Here is a 19709-nt window from a genome sequence, read left to right on the forward strand (position 1 = left end):
TTGGGATCAGCATTGCTCATCGGTGTGTGCCAACATATGGAAGTAAAATGGCCAATAACTGGATTAAACACAGTTTATATGAGATGTCTTTTTAATGTTCAGACCTAGGAATATCCGGTGCTGGAACAAAAGGAACCTTAATACGTACATCCCTAAAAAACATAAAGTGAGATGGTAAGGAAGTTCTTGGTCAACTGTGCAGGCACATTGTACCACCGTCACAGAAGCTTAAAACTGTTTCTAAGGCAGATAAGTCTTGCAAGCCTTTTTTAGACATGACAATTGGACAAGGCACAGTGGGGTTTACTAAAGATATGCAGCCTGCTCACTTACCTGCAAAGTAAATGTTCACTAAGCTTGGCGAAAAAGGCAAACCTGTGTTTAATTTGACTACTCGATCACATGCAAGGTAAGTTAAAAAAAAAATAATTGCACACAGCAGGCTTTATGAACAGTCTTTGTTTTAGTAAATAAACCCCCATGAATTTTATGTATCTAGAAATTACCACAAACCAAAGCTTATGGTCATGCCAATTCACAGTATGAGATGAGTCTAAATGGTGGCTGTAGGAAAAATGGGCAAATCTTTGTATGAAACTTTGATAGGAGTGAATTTCCACTAATGAGGGGTTTTAGAACAAATGCTTTCCTATGAAATATGTAGGATAGTATATCAAATGAAATGTGTTCATGTTGAGAGTCACAATATTGTTTAAAAAATATATATTGTACAAAACGGGATGCATTTGATGAGTGCTTCTATTACACAAGTTTTATATTTTTTTATGATGATTTAAAGCCATACATCTCTTGGTTATCAGGGGACACAAGGGACTTGCCTAAACTGTGCTCCTCCAGACACTGGATCCCCTGTTTTAGCTTTGTGTTTCTGTGAGTCAGAGGTCCTATTGCCTTTTTTTCCCTTTTATGATTTAAGTCTCCAGATTTAGCTGCTGAAAGGTTCCTGCCTAGCATATATGTCACCTGCAACAGAATGTACTCATTCTTGTTTTGGAATCAAATGCCAATGTAGATTTAAAAGTAAATTACATTTTCCCCTATTCTTGGAAACTCAGGAACAATGGATGGGGGAAGCAGACTGTTTAATGTCCCAATCGTATATGTAATGCCACATCTACTTGTTACTTGTTTTTCTCTGTGCCACATGACTGCAGATTCCTAATGCTAAGGGTTCACAAGGATCTGCAAATCCCTTTTTATGCAGATCATTCAGTAATCTGATTTTAAAATGTTCAAAAGAACTGGAATGATTTGGGGGTTATCAGACAGCCTCAAACAACTGGTACTGGAGATTGGATTTTATCCTCTCTTCATGGTAAGAATGCAACAGCCTTTGGTTTAGAATCTAAATTATTTTATTGTGGAGAACCAGTAAAATACAACTATGTAATCAAAAAGAAACCTAAAAATAAGAGAATAGGTGATGCACAAGGTACAAAAACAACAACAATAATAATCGTTTGCAAAATAATTAAAAAAATTAATTCAATCAATGTTCCTCTGTGTTATCCACAGTCATTCAAGACAAACAGAGCTGAAGGGATTTTATATTTTTTAAACTCACAGATATGTCACCAGCACACATTGGTAGGTTTGAAGACCTCAGATTAATTGGAAATGCTATAAAATCATTAAGCAGGCAAATAAACATGTTTCCTTCATCCACTGTTGAAAGATGATGGAAAGATCATGACTTCTCCATAAATATACTTTTCCTGCGAACACTGTTGGGTTCATTTAGCTTTTTTTAGGTTATTAGCTTTAGTGATGCTAATGTGAGCCAAACTGCAGGACTGAGCCCCACAGGTCTCATAGTAAATATAAAATCAACCTATGGAATTCAGTTCTCACAGCTTGGAACTCATGACTGAGGTTTAACAAATCCATGGTATTTTCTTTAATACTGGAGATACCTTAAAAAATAAAACATGAAATGTATTAAACCAGCACTTCCTATAAATACATCAAGGGATCTTGTTTCCCACTTTACTGTGGAGATACAAAGTGAATAAATGACAAAAACCCATATACAGAGGTTACTTACATATCTAAATGATCAATAGATATAGACAGCCGAAATGTTATTCTAATGTAGATTTTTCCTGCCATGTTGAGGGTATCAAAAGATCAAGATCAGCATCTTATCTACTGTTTTATATTTGTATGCTATTTTCATTAAATTGGAGGAAATCATTTTATGGATGCTTAGCAGATTTTTGATAAAGGGGTGCATCAGACAAGTACCTTTCAGTTTATGGGTTTATTTTAAGGGTCATGCTGCTTTACTGGATTCATTTTCCTAAAATAAAGAAATGGAGAACATACTGTCTAAAATCAGCATTTTTTAAAACCATAAGCAATACCCTCAGATTTGTGTTATACTGGAATATTTATGCCCATCTGCTATAGGTTTTTTTTAATGATGATGAACATTTATGCATTTGAGGTATTGATCACTTGTCTGTTGTTTTTTTAGAGGCAATAGAAAATATTTGGATTGTGCACACATTATAAGACTAGGTAGAGCTCTGTGTGTTGGTCTACAGATTGAAAGGTAATAGAAGCAATATTATCCTTCAGCTGACAAGTAACTGGTCAGTAGGTGAATAATAGTTAATGAATTACAAGACAACCATTCAAGAACTAAACAATGCAAATGGCACACCAAAACTGATACATAGGAATGTACTGCATTTGTGGTGTACAGGACCTTAAAGCTTACTTCTTGGCATTGCAATCACATAGGGCTCTGTTTTTAAAACAGTGAATCTGACATTCCCATAAAAATGCCCTGGTAGGAATCAATTACTGAAACACCTGGACCTAAAAAATTCTCAGGGCATGTTTGAGAGAATATCTGATTCCCTGTTTTATAAAAAAGAGTTTAGAGTTTCTATAAGATGTGTGATGAAGAAAGCAGATAGAGTCATTCTTGATATAGATAAAATATTAGTAAATGATTAAATACAGAAAAAATACAAAAATAATAACAATTGACAGTAATATATTATTTAGGTATGTTCAGTGAACATACCAGTGATAATAATTAATACATTTACAATATCTCATTCTTTTTACTAAACTTGTGCTGTTGAGAAAGATTTTTTTAATAGCAACATATAAAGTGCCGACAATATTATTACTATAATTTTAGGTAAACCAATTACCATGTTTTTTTTATGATAGGTAACGCAGAGTATGATAACACAATTTTAGAAAAATGTAGAAAAAAATAAAAAAAAGTAGGCTTCACAGGCCTTTATTATTTAAAGATGTTGCAAAAATGAAATATATTACATAAAAAAATTATTACCGGTATGTAGCAAAAACATGTTACTGGTACACGTAGCTTAAGAGAATATTACATATGTAATGTATGTGTATATGTATACATATATATGAACCAACAAAGGTCCCCCAACCATCAGAAACTGACCATGCGGTCAGTAAATCTAACATCTTAGTACTAGGACCGTCTGAACCTGAATTTAAAAATAAACGTTATTTAAAAAAAAATATTTACAGTATATTTTATGCAGTTGTATTATTATTATTTTTAAAACTGTTCATTTCTAGGGTTATGAATATGCCAGTGGTCGTAATAAGAAAAACAAAAAACCATAAAACAAATTAGAAAACAAAATATTTGTATGGGATTATTATTATTATTGTTATTAATAATAATAATAATAATAATAATAATATTAAACTCTATTTTTTAAAGCACCAACATATCATGCAGTGCTGTACATTAAATAGGGATACTGGATAGATTTTAACAGGCAGAACACCTCAAACTATATTGTCTTATTTTATCTTACATATTTAAATACTGATAAGTTTGCTATGGCACCTAAAAATTACTATAGAACAATTATTTTCTATGATAATCTATTATTTTTTTTCCCTAATTAGAGAACAAAATACAGAATATCTACATGGATATAAGTAGGAGTCATCTAACCGTGAATACTTTTTTTAACTAAAACCTTGTATCTTTGTAACCTAATGTACATGTGGTATGCTATGATTATGTCTTTCTGATCATCTCATTGCAGGTCCTTTCTGAACATCAGTCCTTTCTTTATCCATAACCAAATTCTTTATTTTATTATACCTAACATGCAGAAAATCCACTTTTTAACCTATTTAGATTGTTATACTGGTTTCTGCTAGAACTGAATGGGTCCTGAATGGGTCAAAACGCACTAGAAAATTTGGTAGGTTTGGATTAATAAAATAATTGGTGCTTCCATGATGGGGTAAAATACATTGTACAGTACAGCAGGTCCATTTTAATTTACTTTGCTTAATCATAATTGTCTGATCATACATCCTGTTAAAGTATTGTGTAAAGTTTAAAAATAAAATGTATTGCCTAGAATCTATAATATACCACAGACAAACAATGGTTTGGTGCTAGACCCCAGTATTTTATATATAATAAATAAATATATAATAAATCCTCAATAGCATTTCATACAGGTAACTCATGTCTACACATTATCTTTCTGTATAAAGAACACCTTTATAGGTTTGACCTAACAAGGCACCTACACTCCTTTTCCTATTTTTAGCAAGATATATTCAGCTACTCACCATGTACGCCTACTGTTTCCTTTTCCATGTTTTTATTTGTCTTTATTTGTTTTTAATTTCCATTTTTGTGCATAATTAGCTTCAGTCTGATTTGCATTAAATAATTAATGTGTATGTTCTGCCCAGAAATCCATAGACTGAGCTATACCAGAGTAGAAGTATTCATCTGTCCTTTGTAGAGGATACTCAGAAGTGTCAGGCTGCAAGTATATAAAGAATATAGCACTGCTCATTTGCATAAAGACAATTTATTCCACTGAGTAACTGGCACGTTTACTGCTCTGGAAAGTCCCTTTTACTGTATATTCCCTTCTCTGATAAAGGAACTTATACAGTAATGTGACTGCATACCAGAGTGCTTTTTAGTGTTAGAGGTCGGCTTAAGTCATGCATGTTTAAGGAAATGTATACCTTTAATTTCTGTCTACAGGATCTATCTATCTATCTATCTATCTATCTATCTATCTATCTATCTATCTATCTATCTATCTATCTATCTATCTATCTAAGACAAACAAAAAACTTTAGTCAATTTTGATGATCTTGACACTTTTTTATTTTCTGTTTCATATTGTAATAGTATTAAACAAGAGCTTTGTAAATAAGTGCTGGACCAGAGGGTGCTTTCAAGGGCCTTTTTTGCTTAAAGAGGAACTAAATCCATAAATTAAAAAAGTCCTGTAAGGAAGGTACCTTACCTGTCCCCTTCTGCAAAAAAATTAGCTTACTTGTCTGAATGCAATTTTGTAATTGTATTTTGCTTTCCTTGCTCTGGCATGGGTTCCTCCATATTCACCTGATCTTTTTCCTGGAGTAGGGTCTGTGGCCATCCTAATTGGCCGGGCCGGGACAACACAACTCATTTGGTCCTGGTGAAACACATGCAGATGAAGACAGCTAAGTATGTTTTATTGCAGAGGAGACATTCTGCAATAATGATCTGACTGATCCCTGATTTTCAAAGCAGAACTTTAGTGCTTTAACACTGAAATTATTATTTAAGAAAATGTAAATGTATTATTTACTTAAAATAATACAAATATTTTAAAACATTAACACAAGTTTTTAAGCCTTTGTATATCAGGGTGATTTCTTGTATAGAGATATAAAACATTGCTTAGGGTAAAAAAAATTTTTTATTCATCAGTACTAAATGTGTGTATACAGAAATGTTCATCAGTACAATAGAGTCAGGTGTAGATGTGCACATTGGTGCAGTCATTATGGCTTCTCTTTATCTAAGCTTGGTTATTGTCTGCTTTTTATTCCCAGGAAACTGAAGTCTAGGAAAGTACTGTTCTGCCTGGTACAATATGCTTTTTCAAAAATATGTTTATACTGTCATTATGGAAGTTTACACAACAGGATCACTATCACAGGTCACTCTATTTATTGTTGGCTAACTCACTATAACAGGAGTTGCTTCTGAAAAAGAGATCATGATGATGCTGCTAGTAAAAAAAAAAGTTTGAGAGACTTTGTTGGTCACCTCAAAAAAATCTGTCAGATGCTTACAATTGAATTGAGTTATTTTCCTACCTGTCTGGAGTCCCACATCCTCTAAATCCCCTGTTCTCAAGCACTGCACCCCTAGTCAGGCACTTCTTGGAGTGTTGAGTGCTTGTATCTCTGACATGCTCCATCGCCTTTCTTCAGACCCTACATCACAATAGTAGTAATGTAGAGGTTGGAGGAGCCATAGGTCTTGGCACACAGACATTTAAGACCCGTAAAAGTGTAAATGCTAAAAAGTATAAAGGCAGGTTGTTCCTAATCCTGCTTTAAAAATGGCATGCAGTAGTTAAAGTAGTTTAAGAATCATAATTTTGCTTAGCCTTAAGGAAAAACTACCACTGGTCTCCCTGACTTCTCTGGCAATTTTTGGTGACAATATCATGTTTTGGGGCTTTGCAACTAACTTGTAAATTAAGCTAAGTTAAATTTGTGAATTTCAAAACCAAAGATAGGCAATTCCCCTTCCTGTTAAGCTCGCCATCTATGTCACATCCCTAATGTATTATTGAACAGAGTAAAAAAAAAAATGATCACAATGTATATAAAACACTATATAGATCATTAACACAGCACATTTTCGAATAACATTACAGTTTATTGAACAATAAAAATTTATATTTATCAGCTCCCAAGGACCGTGCCCGGGCTAGCAAGGTAGTTCTTTCACAGAATGGTGAGTAGGACAGATTGGGAATATAGCAGCAGAACCAATTTATACTTTTCATACAAAGCAGAACAAAATAACAATATGTAGTATGAATATATATAAATAAATAATGATTTAAAACAAGTTTTATTACCACTAATATTTAAATATAAGATACCATAAAGTGACAAATATTTTCGCCGCTATAGTGGCCCCTTAATTCCACTAATATGTGCAAATCATGCAACAATTGTGCCAATACATAATAAGTGCCAAACACTTGTGCTAAGCCAGGCTATATATCACAGCCTTCCCAACCACTGTATATCCAAAATCCAAAACGACTTTGTGATTTATAGAATCAAATAATATATTCCTCAAAGAATAAGTGAAACCATATTGACCCATAGACATTACCCATACAAAGATACAAACTCCACCATTAAAAAAGCCCCAAATACTGCTTTTTATACTTATTAAAAATTAAATATGTCAATGGCTAAATACCTAAACTTATAACAAGTAAAGACCATATTATTCCATAATAAAACATTACCCACATATTAAACATTACCCACACAAACGTGCTAAATTATACAACAATTAAAGAGTAATCAAAAAACTGCTTCTTATACTTACTTATAATAACATATACCAGTGACTTGATGCCCAAATATTTGTATAAATACTAAGTCCGATCGCTAATGAGTCCAATGATCCTAATGGGACAAATTCATCAGTAAATTAAATAATTCTCCAAACCAGAATAGCCAAATTCTTTAAACTTTATCAAACTGTTTCTTACTATCAAGGTATTTGAACATAAAAACACCAGCAGACTCAAACGATACCTTACATGACTCATATTGGACCTAATTTAACAAAGCTCTCCAAGGCTGGAGAGGATACACTTTCATCAGTGAAGCTGGGTGATCCAGCAAATCTGGAATGGATTTATTCAAAGTAATTTGCTATTTGGTAGCGAATGTTTTGAATCCTGGACCAGATCCATTCCAGGTTTGCTGATAAAAGTGTATTCTCTACAGCCTGGGAGTTCTTTCTTCCTGATGAAGTGGACCATGCTTCACGAAACGAGTAGAATATATCTGTAACACTGATGTAAAAGAGACCTAAAACAGTGGATAATGTGTTTTTTAATGTATTTTAATCATGTTTTGAATAAATTAGTATTTTATGATGTTTTATATACATTGTGATCATTGTGAACTGTTGAAAGTGCCTAAAAAGTCCCAAGAAATGTTATTTGCGTTCTCATTCCTTCTTTTGTTCTGTTAAATAAATTTGTGAATAGACATTATATTAAAATAGACTTTTAATAAATGAACTTTCTTCATTTGACTTGTTTGTACTGAAAGGCTGGATGGGATTTTTTTAAACACATGTTGTATATAGTAAAAATGAAAAAGACTTACCATAAAGTTGTAGAAGGAAACCAAAATATTGACCATCAGACAGGGAGATTGGATTTGACTGAGAAAATGTTGAGCATGCTTCATTCAAGGAAATGATAACAATCAAAATGAGTTAAGAATTTTTTCACAGTCATTGAGGGAAATGTGGTAATAAAATATTCCAATAAAGGGAACAAGTAGAAACAGAAAATAGAAGCTGTCATTTACAACTCGTATGTAAGGTCGGAGTCTTGGGACACAATCACTGTTTTTGAGCAATTTTACAGATTTGGAATCTTATTCCAGAAATTGGAATCTTATGGAAAGAATAATTGCTTCTAAATTGTGTTTTACATTTACAAGCAGAAGTCAAGGTGACCTTGGAAAATATTAAAGTGTTACAGTACATTTACATTACCCCTTTAATATGAATGGCTCTACAACACTCATCAAATGTGTGTTGTGGTACTGGTCCCCTAAACCGAGCATGCCAACATTGTTGATGAGCTCATTCTTTTCTGGCAGCCCTCTGGTTAGTAAAATGATGAAAAGGAAAGCATCATTAAAAAAAGTTATCTTACCTGCCCTATAAGTGAGCAGTGGCAAGTTGCATATGACAATGGGAGGTTGTCTTGGTTCTTAAACAACTCTCATCTCATAGAAATGGGCCCCAGGTAACAAAGGGTCCACAATCTAAGTTAGTTAACATGGCTCAGAAGAAAAAAAAAAGCTTGCATAAGTGGTGCCAATTTAAGGTTCAATGTTAACTATTTTTTGCAAGTGGTAAAAACCTATTGGGTTGGTTAGTACTGTGTAATTACCAAATTACCAATATGAACCGCCAATAAAAAAAACAGGGTGCACTGTAGATAAGTCTTTCTTGAACTGTTTAATTTGGGGGAACTTTTGAAACCATTTTTAGGTCTTAAAGCGGAAGTAAACTAAAAAAAAAACAACTCACCTTTACTTACCGCAGATCAGTGGATTCCACTAAGGTTTCATGGATCGGGTCCTCCTGTAATCCACCTTCGTCCCATTGGGAAGTTCCTCTTCTTCTGCCTTCTGCCACCTGATCTTGCACTGCGCAGGCACAGGTTAGGGAGATGTAGTCACTGTAAATGGGGAAAAAATAATAGTGCTGATCTCACTGTGCATGCTTGGGATCGGCAGTTTTTTCTTTTTCCCCATTAAAAAAAAAGCTCCTTCTGTGCATGCCTAAAATCAGGTGGGATACCTGCCTTCTAAACATGTACCCCAATTCTCCAGAGAGAAGGAGGTACATGGGGGCTTTGGTCTTTTCTCCAAAGTAAAATGCTTTTGAATTATCCCTTAAAACTGCGGTATCAAAAAGTCTTCATAATTACCTTTTTTCTCATTCACGGTTATCTTTTAACATGGAAATTCTTATTCATTCATAAACTGTATTGACTTATTCTTTCTATAAAATGTCTTCTATACTAGCAATTTAAATTCCAAGTTTGTCTTTGTTAGTAAGGGTGGCCCACAATCCAGATATCTAAGACGCAAGTATTAGGTAACTTTTTTATTTTTTTACCTTGGCATGCACTTAATTCTTAAAATACTAGAACAACTAAGAGCCTTATTCATAAAGGATTGCAATTTAGAAACATTGTTACTCCATACTTTATTGGCTTTTACATTTAATTTATAAAATGCAGAGCACAGTGTGGAACATTTGATGGTGTGATCTCTGTGTAACATACAATGATAGAGCAATGTCATGTGACCCTGAAAAGTTTACGTGTCAGATTTTCTGTTTCTCCCAGTGATTTTTTTTTCATTTTCTTTTCTTAACCCAGTGTGTTATCAGGAATGTGCATTCGTGTTTCACATATTTTGGGACTTTGAAGCAAGTACGGTGCAAAGCCCTTTCATAAAGCATTTAGTGCAGTGTGTTGCTTCGCTTCTAAACATGACTAACACATATTTACCCATTACTAATTAGTTTGGGGTGTAGTAGCTTTGATTGAATTTGATATATAAATGGGTTAAGAAATCTTCTGTGACAGTGTGTTGTGTAGCTTCTAATGGAAAAATATCATAATGCCTACAGTTATGCTTTACCACTGCAACATAAATGGGCCCTAAAATAAATATTTAAAACATCATTATTTTTTTTAACTTTTATCCATCTACTGAAAAGTGTATGATATCATAGGTTGTTATTTTATATAACAAAAAGGGCTCCTTTAACTGTCCATAGATACCACCTAATTATGCAGACTATTGGTATTTTAAGAAGTAATATTACATTTGATGTATTTTGTAAATTTATAATTTACACATAATTAAATGTTTGGCCACAAAGAGTTGGCTGGAATTGTTTAAATATATATACTATCCATACATCCATAACTGGAAATAGACCTGGGGTCATGCCACAATTTTGCTCTTGACAACTTACCATTATTAGAATAGCTTTACAACAGGGATTCTTCCATGAATGAACATGGCATTACTTCCTGGTGAATGATTTTTGCAGCATTTCCCTATTCATCCAACCAGAGAGGCTGCAATATCATGAAAGCAGGCTAGTATTTATTTATTTTTCATAGGTAAAAACAGTTCAGTATTTCTGCCTTTACCCTACCCCTTCCTATAATAAATTACAACTATCATGCAATGGTGGTGTCCGGTGGCTGTTGACCCATGTGAGCAGCTCCTTATAATTGTTCATTAACACTCCAAAGTACCAGAATGCATCTCTCCTGCTTGCAGGACTGAATTCTGTGGCAAAAGCCCTTAAAAAAGGGGCAAATGCCAAAGGGAATGTAATTATTTATTTTAGCTAAAAATAGATTTTAACCCACTAGCGTTCTAATTCTGTTCATATTTTCATGCAAAAAGCGTTACATTTTTTTGCATGGAAATTTATTTTACATTGTAGGTCTATAATACTTAGGCATAACTGACTGAAATAAGTCTAATATTTAGTACATTTAATAATAAACTTAAAAAAAAAAAAAAAATCTGTTAAAAAAATACAGAAACCTGTATTATAACTGTACAGTAGCATGTATAATATATATGAAATATATATATATATATATATTATATATAAAGATTTCTTTGTATTGGAGTCAATACAGCTAGTTTGTATTGAATCCAATACAAAATTATTTGAATTTTCTCCCACCCGCACCAACGTCACCGGGAAATCCGGGAGATCGCCTCTGCAGTTGCCGGCTGAAGATTGAAGGAAGAAGACGTGTCCCGAGGACCTGCAGGGACAAGCAGGACGCCGGGGGACACCAATGGAACAAAGTAAGTTTTTTTTCATGTTTTTATCAACCCCGTAACCCCAACTCGGGATTACCGCTTTTAGCATGAAAAATCCACCCCGAGTCACACTCAAAATTACCGCTAAGAGGGCTAAAGAAGTAAAGACGATTGGAACAGTGAATTTACCATAATTTAGGTAATTACTTAATATAAATGCAAATTATAAAAGGGATTATACTTTTCTGCTTTAAGGATATACACAGAATAATATTCCACAATAAAAGACACAGATATCTCTGTCTTGAGGTCTAAATACAGGTAACTTGACTCTGAGATCAGCTTTGACACTACCACTCCATGCACCATAGTTGGTGCCACCATCATTCTCTGCGTTTGTTTCTTTGGCCATCTTGGTTGTTTCAAGTGACGTAACTCCTGCTCAGGCACACTTCTAGGATATGCTGGGATTTTCATGCACAATCTAAGTTTTACAGAGAGTGGTCTGTTAAAAGGTAAATATCCAGTGAACTTGGCAAAAATTCCTAGCTGATGCCAAAGGTTAGAAGATAATGGCAAGACTGGTTCATGCTGAACTTGTTACAACCGAGGTATGCAGAAGAACATCCCTAAATACACAATACCTCAAGGCTGATGGGCTACAGCAGCAGAAGACCACATCATGTACCACTCCTGTCAGCTAAGAGCGGGCACCTAGAGCTATTGGTAAACTTCTGATGAATCTAAATTTCTTCTGTGATATTCAGATGGTTGGGTCATAACTTGAGGTCAACAACATGACAAAACATGACTCCATTCTACCTTGAACTAATAATTCAGATTGCTGGTGGTGGTGTAATGGTATAAAAGATATTTTCTTGGCACACTTCTGGGCCCTTTGTTCAACTAAGCATAATTTACCTTACCTTACACTACTTTAGTTTTGTTGCTGACCATGTCTATCCTTTTACGACTGTAGTGTACTCATCTTCTGATTCCATCAGGATAACACTCCATGTTCCAAAGCCCACCTCATACTGCTTTCTTGAATATGACAATGAGTCCACTATATTCCAATGATCTCAGTTCAATAGAGCACCTTGGAGATGTGATGAAGGGAAGACCGTCATCACGGATGTGCAGTTGACAAATCTGCTGCAACAACATGATACAATCATGTCAATAAGAACCAAAATACTTGAATGTTTCTAGAACCTTGTTGAATTTACATCATATAGATTTACAACAGTTCTGAGGACAAACGAGGGTCCAAACCAGTACAAGTAGGGTATACCTACTGTAACAAAGGGGCCAGTTGGTGTACAGTATATAGCACGCATTTCCCTGTTTCCCATTACAATAGATAATTCACCTTTAGCTGTAAACATTGTAGAATATTTGTAATGATTATAGACAAGACTTATAGATAACATGTGATACATTAGGACAGGAAATGTGAATCATGATGGAAGGAACTTAATAATAATGTGCTTCTGTTTGTGAAAAGAGGAAACATAGGGCAAGCGTTTGACTTCTATATTCCATTAACACAATGTCTGTGCACAAGCTCCTATTTGTGCTTTTTGAAATGTAATATATGGCATAATTGTGTTAATTTAGTGTTATTGGATGTCCCAGAAGTGGTGTGATCCAAGTGATCAGAATTCCCCCTCCATTTACATCACAGACATTAATTGCTGCCTGCTATCCGCTACAGATCTCTCCCAGCCTTTTTCTGTATTAATAAAGTTCAAGATAAAGAGGGCAGGGTGGGATGTAAGATAAAAAAGTAAAAGTGGTAAAAAGAAGGTAAAGGATTCCAAAATACAATGGAAGGTACACGAGTGCTGGTTGGGCTTGTAGATCCTGTAATGTGAGGAAGAGGAGTACAAGCTGTGGAAGATAAAGAGGTACAGCTTGGACTGTGGAAGATAATGGGGTGTAATTTGTGATGCAACCGAAGGGGTTCCAGGCTTTTGTAAAATATAATGGAGTACAGGTGATGGTGGAAGGTAAGTCATGTAATTTATATTATAAGTCTCGTTCTGTTATCATTATAAATAAAGAATGGCGAAAGAACTGACACATTCCAGGTAAAGTCACCAGCTATGCTTGTAGGTTAAGGGCGAAAAAAGTAGACTGTTTAATCAATGTGGTTAAAAAAACAGCTTAAAACATATATATATATATATATATATATATATATATATATATATAGATATATATTTCAATTTTTAGTTGAGTTGGGTGTTCTGCAATTTTGCATTGTTTTTTTGTTGAAAAGGGAAATTTTCTTTTAACTTTAAAATGTATTGGTACAACATTGTATTATTAAAACTTGACAAAGGGAATTTATATTAAAAACTGGAACTAAACATAGGAACTAGAAATTTTTCCAGAACAGTTACAATAGCTGAACTCCTGACAGATTTAAAAAGCGTGAATACCCTAATTTGACCCAGTATCAATCCCTTGCAGTCCTTGGTAAATAGAGCTCATAGAGTGGGAAGGAAAGGCAGCACAATCAGCCAATCAGGTGTGTGGCAGTGAGGAGGACAAACTAATAAGAGGACAGAGCGGAGGGACCGGAAAGGTCAGCTCATCGCTGATTTGCTCCTCACATCAATGTCCAGTAACTGAGGGGAGGGGACCTGTAGGTGATAATATAGTGAAACCAGAGCAGAGAAAGGTCAGGTCTTCTTCCCTGCCAGGTATGACTGTACTGTGTGGAAGAATTGTGTAAATCTCAAAACTGGAAGACAGAAATACAAATCCTAGGACAAATCAAGCAAAGTGCACAATCAGCTTTTATTCATGATCTCAATAACTTTTAATAGAAATCTCTGTCCTGATAGCTGTTTGGAAAAAGTTTTTCCAGAACATAGAAAGATGTTCCCTACAGGTAAAGAGGTTTTATACAGAGAAATGGTGGTGTCGGTATTAGTGTTGGTGTTCGAATTCAGTTTGTCCTTCTACTCGACCCGAATATGGCAGTTAGAATTTGGATAGACCCGACCCAAAAAGCGCAAATTCGTGTGTAAAAAAATGTGTTAAAAAAAATTATTGTTAAAGTAATTTATTGAATCTGTGTGATTTGTGTAACTAACTTTTATTTTTTTACAGGTTATCCCACAATGACAGGATGATTCCCACAGGAATCCTCCTGTCAGTGTGGGATCCCCTGGCACTAGAGATTAAATGAGGACAAGTCTCCCCATTCATCACCTCTAGTGCTTTGTGATTGGCTGAGGAAAAGTAGCCCTGATGACCATTTAAGCATCATCAGGATTTTCCTTTCCCCAGCCAATCACAGAGCACTAGAAGTGAATAAATGGGGAGACTTGTCCCCATTTAGCCTCTAATGCCCGAGGATCCTGTGGGACTCCTGTGTTCTTGGTTAGAGAATCTCTATCTAGAATCTCTATCCAAGAACACATACTATAGTTACGCTAGGGCTGCAAGAGCAATCAGGGGAGCGGAGATGTCCTTTTTTTTCTGCATCAGCTTTGCTTGCCAGGATACCTGGCATTCCCGACTTCCTCTGCTCATGCCAGGACTGAATAAACATCATCCAGTTCTGGCCAATCTAGATAGCCAAAGATCGATAGAAGGAAGCAAAGGAAGAAGAAGATGGTGGTGCCCTGCATGGGAACGAGAACAGGTTAGTTCTACTTCAATTGAAAATGTAGGCTATAATAAGGTGGTAAGTTAATCAATACATGTAAAGAATATGTGGTTATTTATGAGGTATACAAGAAAGTATATGCAAACAATAATGGTGCTGTAATGCGCCTGGGCACACAAACCACAACCAACTCCAGATATCCTTGAATCAGGTTTATTCAAAACAGCACAGCACAGCAAGGGTTAATTTCAATCAAGCAAGGTACAGAAGGATAAGGCAAATGCAGGTCAGTAACAATCCGAGGTCAGGGCTGGCAGCAGGCAGAATGGTCAATAACAATCCGAGGTCAGGGCTGGCAGAGTTCAATCAGAGTTAGTTTCAGACCAGGTCACTGAGGAGATGACAAGCAGATAAAGTTTAACATACACAAAGACACACCCAAGCACACTGTGGTAACAGAGGCTATAGCGGGCAATGGTGTAATGGACAGGCTCTCCTTAAATGGCCAGGATGACCAATCACCTTGCGCCACCTGGCACTGTCTGATAGGAGACTGAGTAAATCCCCTGCAGCTGATTAGCTGCAGGGAATTCAAACTAACTCTGTCCCGCCCTAGGGCGAGGCAGCCGAGTGCCAGGCCCTCGGGGGGTACAAGAGGGACGCATGGTAACACGCGCACCTCTTCCCACAGTACCCCTAGGACGTGCACTACTTTGCACTTGCAAAGGAGTGCTGGGAGCAGGAACCACATCCAAAGGGATGCAAGGGCTGCTGCCTGGCTGAACAGTACTTTGGCCAGGGCGGATCCCTCCGCCTGTAGAGACAGACAAGCTGCGAGCAGGGCAGCAGCCTCGGCCATGCTGCCTGCTACTGTGGCGTCCCCCTCTGTGGCTTCCCCCTCTGTGGCTGGGAACCCCAGGGACACCGCGGGCTCGCAGGGCGGGTAAGTTCCTTACAGGTGCACACATAAAGTTATTAGATATATAATATTTTATAATTTAAATACATATGTTATTCTACCATAATAAGTTCTAGGGTTGTAGTACAGTGTATGTAGGACAATTCTCACTGTACGTAGTCCTGGAACTGACCCCTGAATGATATAATTACAGTAATACAACAGTTGATATGTAATATGTTCCAGTAAATACCATCTGGATCTGCTAGAAAGTGAAAGAATTTGAATAAAGAAGTTTGAGTAGGTCAACAAAATGGGAAGTAAAAATAATGTTATCTTCACAGCAAGAAAAGCTGATTTCCAGTCACACAGTTAGAAAATGTGAGATATTACATATACTTAAAGCATGCCACAACATACAGTACACACCTAGGTTCATTCATTGCTAACCATACCCCAACAACATATTACTAACACATTATACTTCAATGCGAGATCATTATTTGCCATGTGATGCGCAGCATGCACAACATTAGTGAAGAGAAGAGAAGATAGAACTAGATAGATACTAGTCTGGAATGACTAAATATAATAATTCATGGCTAACCCAGGTAATACTGACCCTGGATCTGGGTACCAGATGCACATAACACCATTATTCTGTAGCCACCATTTTAGTGTTTTAGCACCTAATATCAGAATTTATTTCAATACATTTTAATTCAAAAGAAAATAGAAAATGTGAGTTGTACACAAAAAACACATACAAACAGAAAAGCACAGGTAATGTTTGAGCATAAAGAAGTCAACGGGTTTAGAGAGTATAATATCAGAATTTATTAATCAGATCTTAAAATAGATCTCCAATTTCCTGGCAAGTCTTTGAAATAACCCGCACATTCTCATTTATATCATTTAAATCTCTTGACATAGTACAAGAATAAAATATAATATTTTCTAATAACTTAGAACAGGTGGAAAGTTGCAGAAATAGCCATCTCTTACTTTTTTAGTTCTATCCATCTCGAGAGGGACAAACCTGCAGGCATGAGATTTTGATGGTTCTGTTAGAAGCAATACCCAGTAGTAAAGTCTATTCTAAATGTGAACTCTAGCAGAAGTTTTTCTCTGGATGCTGGATTTAACACTGAGATAGCTGCTAATTTTGTTTCACACTAAGAAAGACTGCTGTTTGAATTGTATTTCAAACTTTTGTGTCATTCAAGGTAATAATTTATTCAATTAATAATTATTAATCTAGCAATACATCATCTACAAAACACTAGATAAATGTTTTGGGTGGATTGAGCTTTAAAAATGTTAGCTAACAGGCCACATTTAGGCATCTTGGCTGCATAGGAACAAATTTAGACTAAAAAGCTGCAGATAAGGGGAGTTACTGGGGGGAGTTTAAATAATTTAAGACAACCCTTGGGTACAGAGCGCTAAGCCATTAAAATAGTAATTTTACATCTGACAATTCCATCATTTTCCATTTCCTCCTATGAATGACACATTATTTCTGGATATATTTGTCCACAGTGTGACAACAAGGCATATGATGTTAAATGCTGAACCTGCATGCAGGCGAATGTATATTACCTTATATATAAATTATTTTTATATGTGGTCAACATTTGGAGCTCTAAATTGCTTTTTAAATATTTTAGATAAAACTGAAGCCACTCAGCACCGGGATACTCATCCACAAATATTCTTTGACACTTGGATGGCTTATTTGCAGTACACCACACGGTATGATCGCAGGGCCTTAGGTGCTTCTTAAATAGGGACGGGTCTAGCCCATCGCTCCATAAGAAATTGTTAACCGTCCAGTAAGGTGATTACCTAGTTTTTTAATTGATTGCTCAAAAATGTAAAGTTATTTTGACCATCTTGTATTAGCGAGACAATATGTTTTGGTAAAGTGTCTGATTTTAGTTAATTGGTTTTTTGAAAGGGGTTTTTATTTTATGGTTTACCCTTTCGTTTAGTTATGTTGTTTTCTGGTAAAAATGTATACTGTACTCTACTCTTGCTGAAACTACTATAATAAAAGGCGCATTATTCAAAAAATTCAAATTTCACAAAAAAAAAAAATTTTTTTTTGGAAACTCTATATTCAATATTTATCTATTTGATTTGGAATTATATATACATTACAATCCAATGTAGATGCCACTTCTTCCATTTCTATCCATTAAACACATGTTCATCCAGAAGGCTGGAAAGCTTCTAAAAGAGGGAACAGAGTGAAATAAAGCTAATCCGATTAAGCTGACTACAGAACCTTTTTTAATTTTAAGGATGAATTGCTTTATAAGTAGCTACAGAGCTGAATATATTTCTAGAACTACGGTAGAGAGAAAATTCTATAGTGTGGTAATCCTCTAACAAGTAATATTCTTGGCTTTATGATGTCATGTTTTCTAGCAAATATTAGGCTACGCTTTCATAATTTTATTTCAGCAAACAAAATGTAATTGTAAACTTGCCAAGGGCTAACAAAGTGAAAACAAATTAGCAAACTGCCCCAAAAATGCTCCATAATCTTGGCCACAGTTGTGAAATAAATCCACTGGCCATTATGTCATAAAGAAAGGATTTCTATGGCTCCAGTTATGATCCTTACACTGTAAAATCTAGTATTAATTTGCTATTAAAAGCAATTATATATGAATAAATTGTAAGTCAAAATATTTTAATGGCGTGCCGTTTTGGTATAAGTAGTCTGACTGATCATTTTACCTCATTTTTGGAACGCTTTGTTTCATTGAAAGGGAAGTGGAATGGCATATATCAATCACCTATTATAAACCCCTCATATAATCACATTGATCTCCTGGATACATCCTCTTTATATTTCTCTTAAAAGGAACACTGGTCAGGTGCTTGTTGTAGTTTCCTGTCTGTAGACTCCACAGTCTTACTTGGGGAAATCCTGAGAGCAGAATCAGCTGCCCTAAAGACACCAAACATTCTACAGCTGGTTTCGTTGAAACCGATATCTACACATTCATGCTGACTTTAGGTGACTGAAGAAAAAATGTGCTGAATGGCAATGATTCTTTTCCTATGGCATGGCTATTATACGGCATATGCAATATCTGCATATAAATGCATGTAACAACAAAATAATATTATGGATTTGTAACCGTTATACTTTAAAAAGAAATTGTTATAACAAAAATGTATTTCAATATTGCAGTACCATAAAGCGATTATTCCAAGCAACAAAAAGTGTGTATGGGCCCTAACACAGAACCAATATGTTTACTGACAGTTATGTAGCTATTGTGTGGTATTATGAAATGAACATAATACGGCCCATGTTTTCAGTAAGAAAAGTCTGCTGTCATTTACCCAACTAGAGAAGGGTAAATAATGCACAGACAAAGGGTTTGTTAGCACTGAACAGATAGAAAGAACCAGGGCAGTACCACTGGAAAACATGCTAAGAATGTGCTATGTGGACAGGCGTGGAATTCCTATGAACTGACATATCCAGTGGTAAAGATTGCTGCCTTTATTTTTCATTGTTATACAATTTATCTACAGTGGATCTTCAGAAGAAAATGATTACAGTCATTTGGGACTAACACAACAAGTTTTCCGCAGTGACAGCTATTCTCGTGGTCCTTTGCATTATTTACAGCTTTTTAATATAACAAATGAAGCCATTTAGAAAAGTTTTATTGTAGCATAAACTTTCTGCTACAGCAGACCAAAAGAGGGCTAAAAAAGTGGACCAAA

At 35.3% G+C, this 19709-nt stretch overlaps 1 long non-coding RNA gene across 1 annotated transcript; it reads right to left on the minus strand.

The window, feature by feature from the left end:
- Nucleotides 1–1353: 1353 nt before the first annotated feature.
- On the minus strand, nt 1354–4925 carry LOC140321990 (uncharacterized). The gene is made up of 2 exons (XR_011919088.1): nt 4621–4925; nt 1354–1934 (listed from the first exon to the last, which is right to left on the minus strand). It is a non-coding gene; the product is annotated as an uncharacterized lncRNA (long non-coding RNA).
- Between the last annotated feature and the right edge of the window lie 14784 nt (nt 4926–19709).

Source organism: Pyxicephalus adspersus, chromosome 2 (genome assembly GCF_032062135.1).
Source record: "Pyxicephalus adspersus chromosome 2, UCB_Pads_2.0, whole genome shotgun sequence".
Classification (NCBI taxonomy): Eukaryota; Metazoa; Chordata; class Amphibia; order Anura; family Pyxicephalidae; genus Pyxicephalus; species Pyxicephalus adspersus.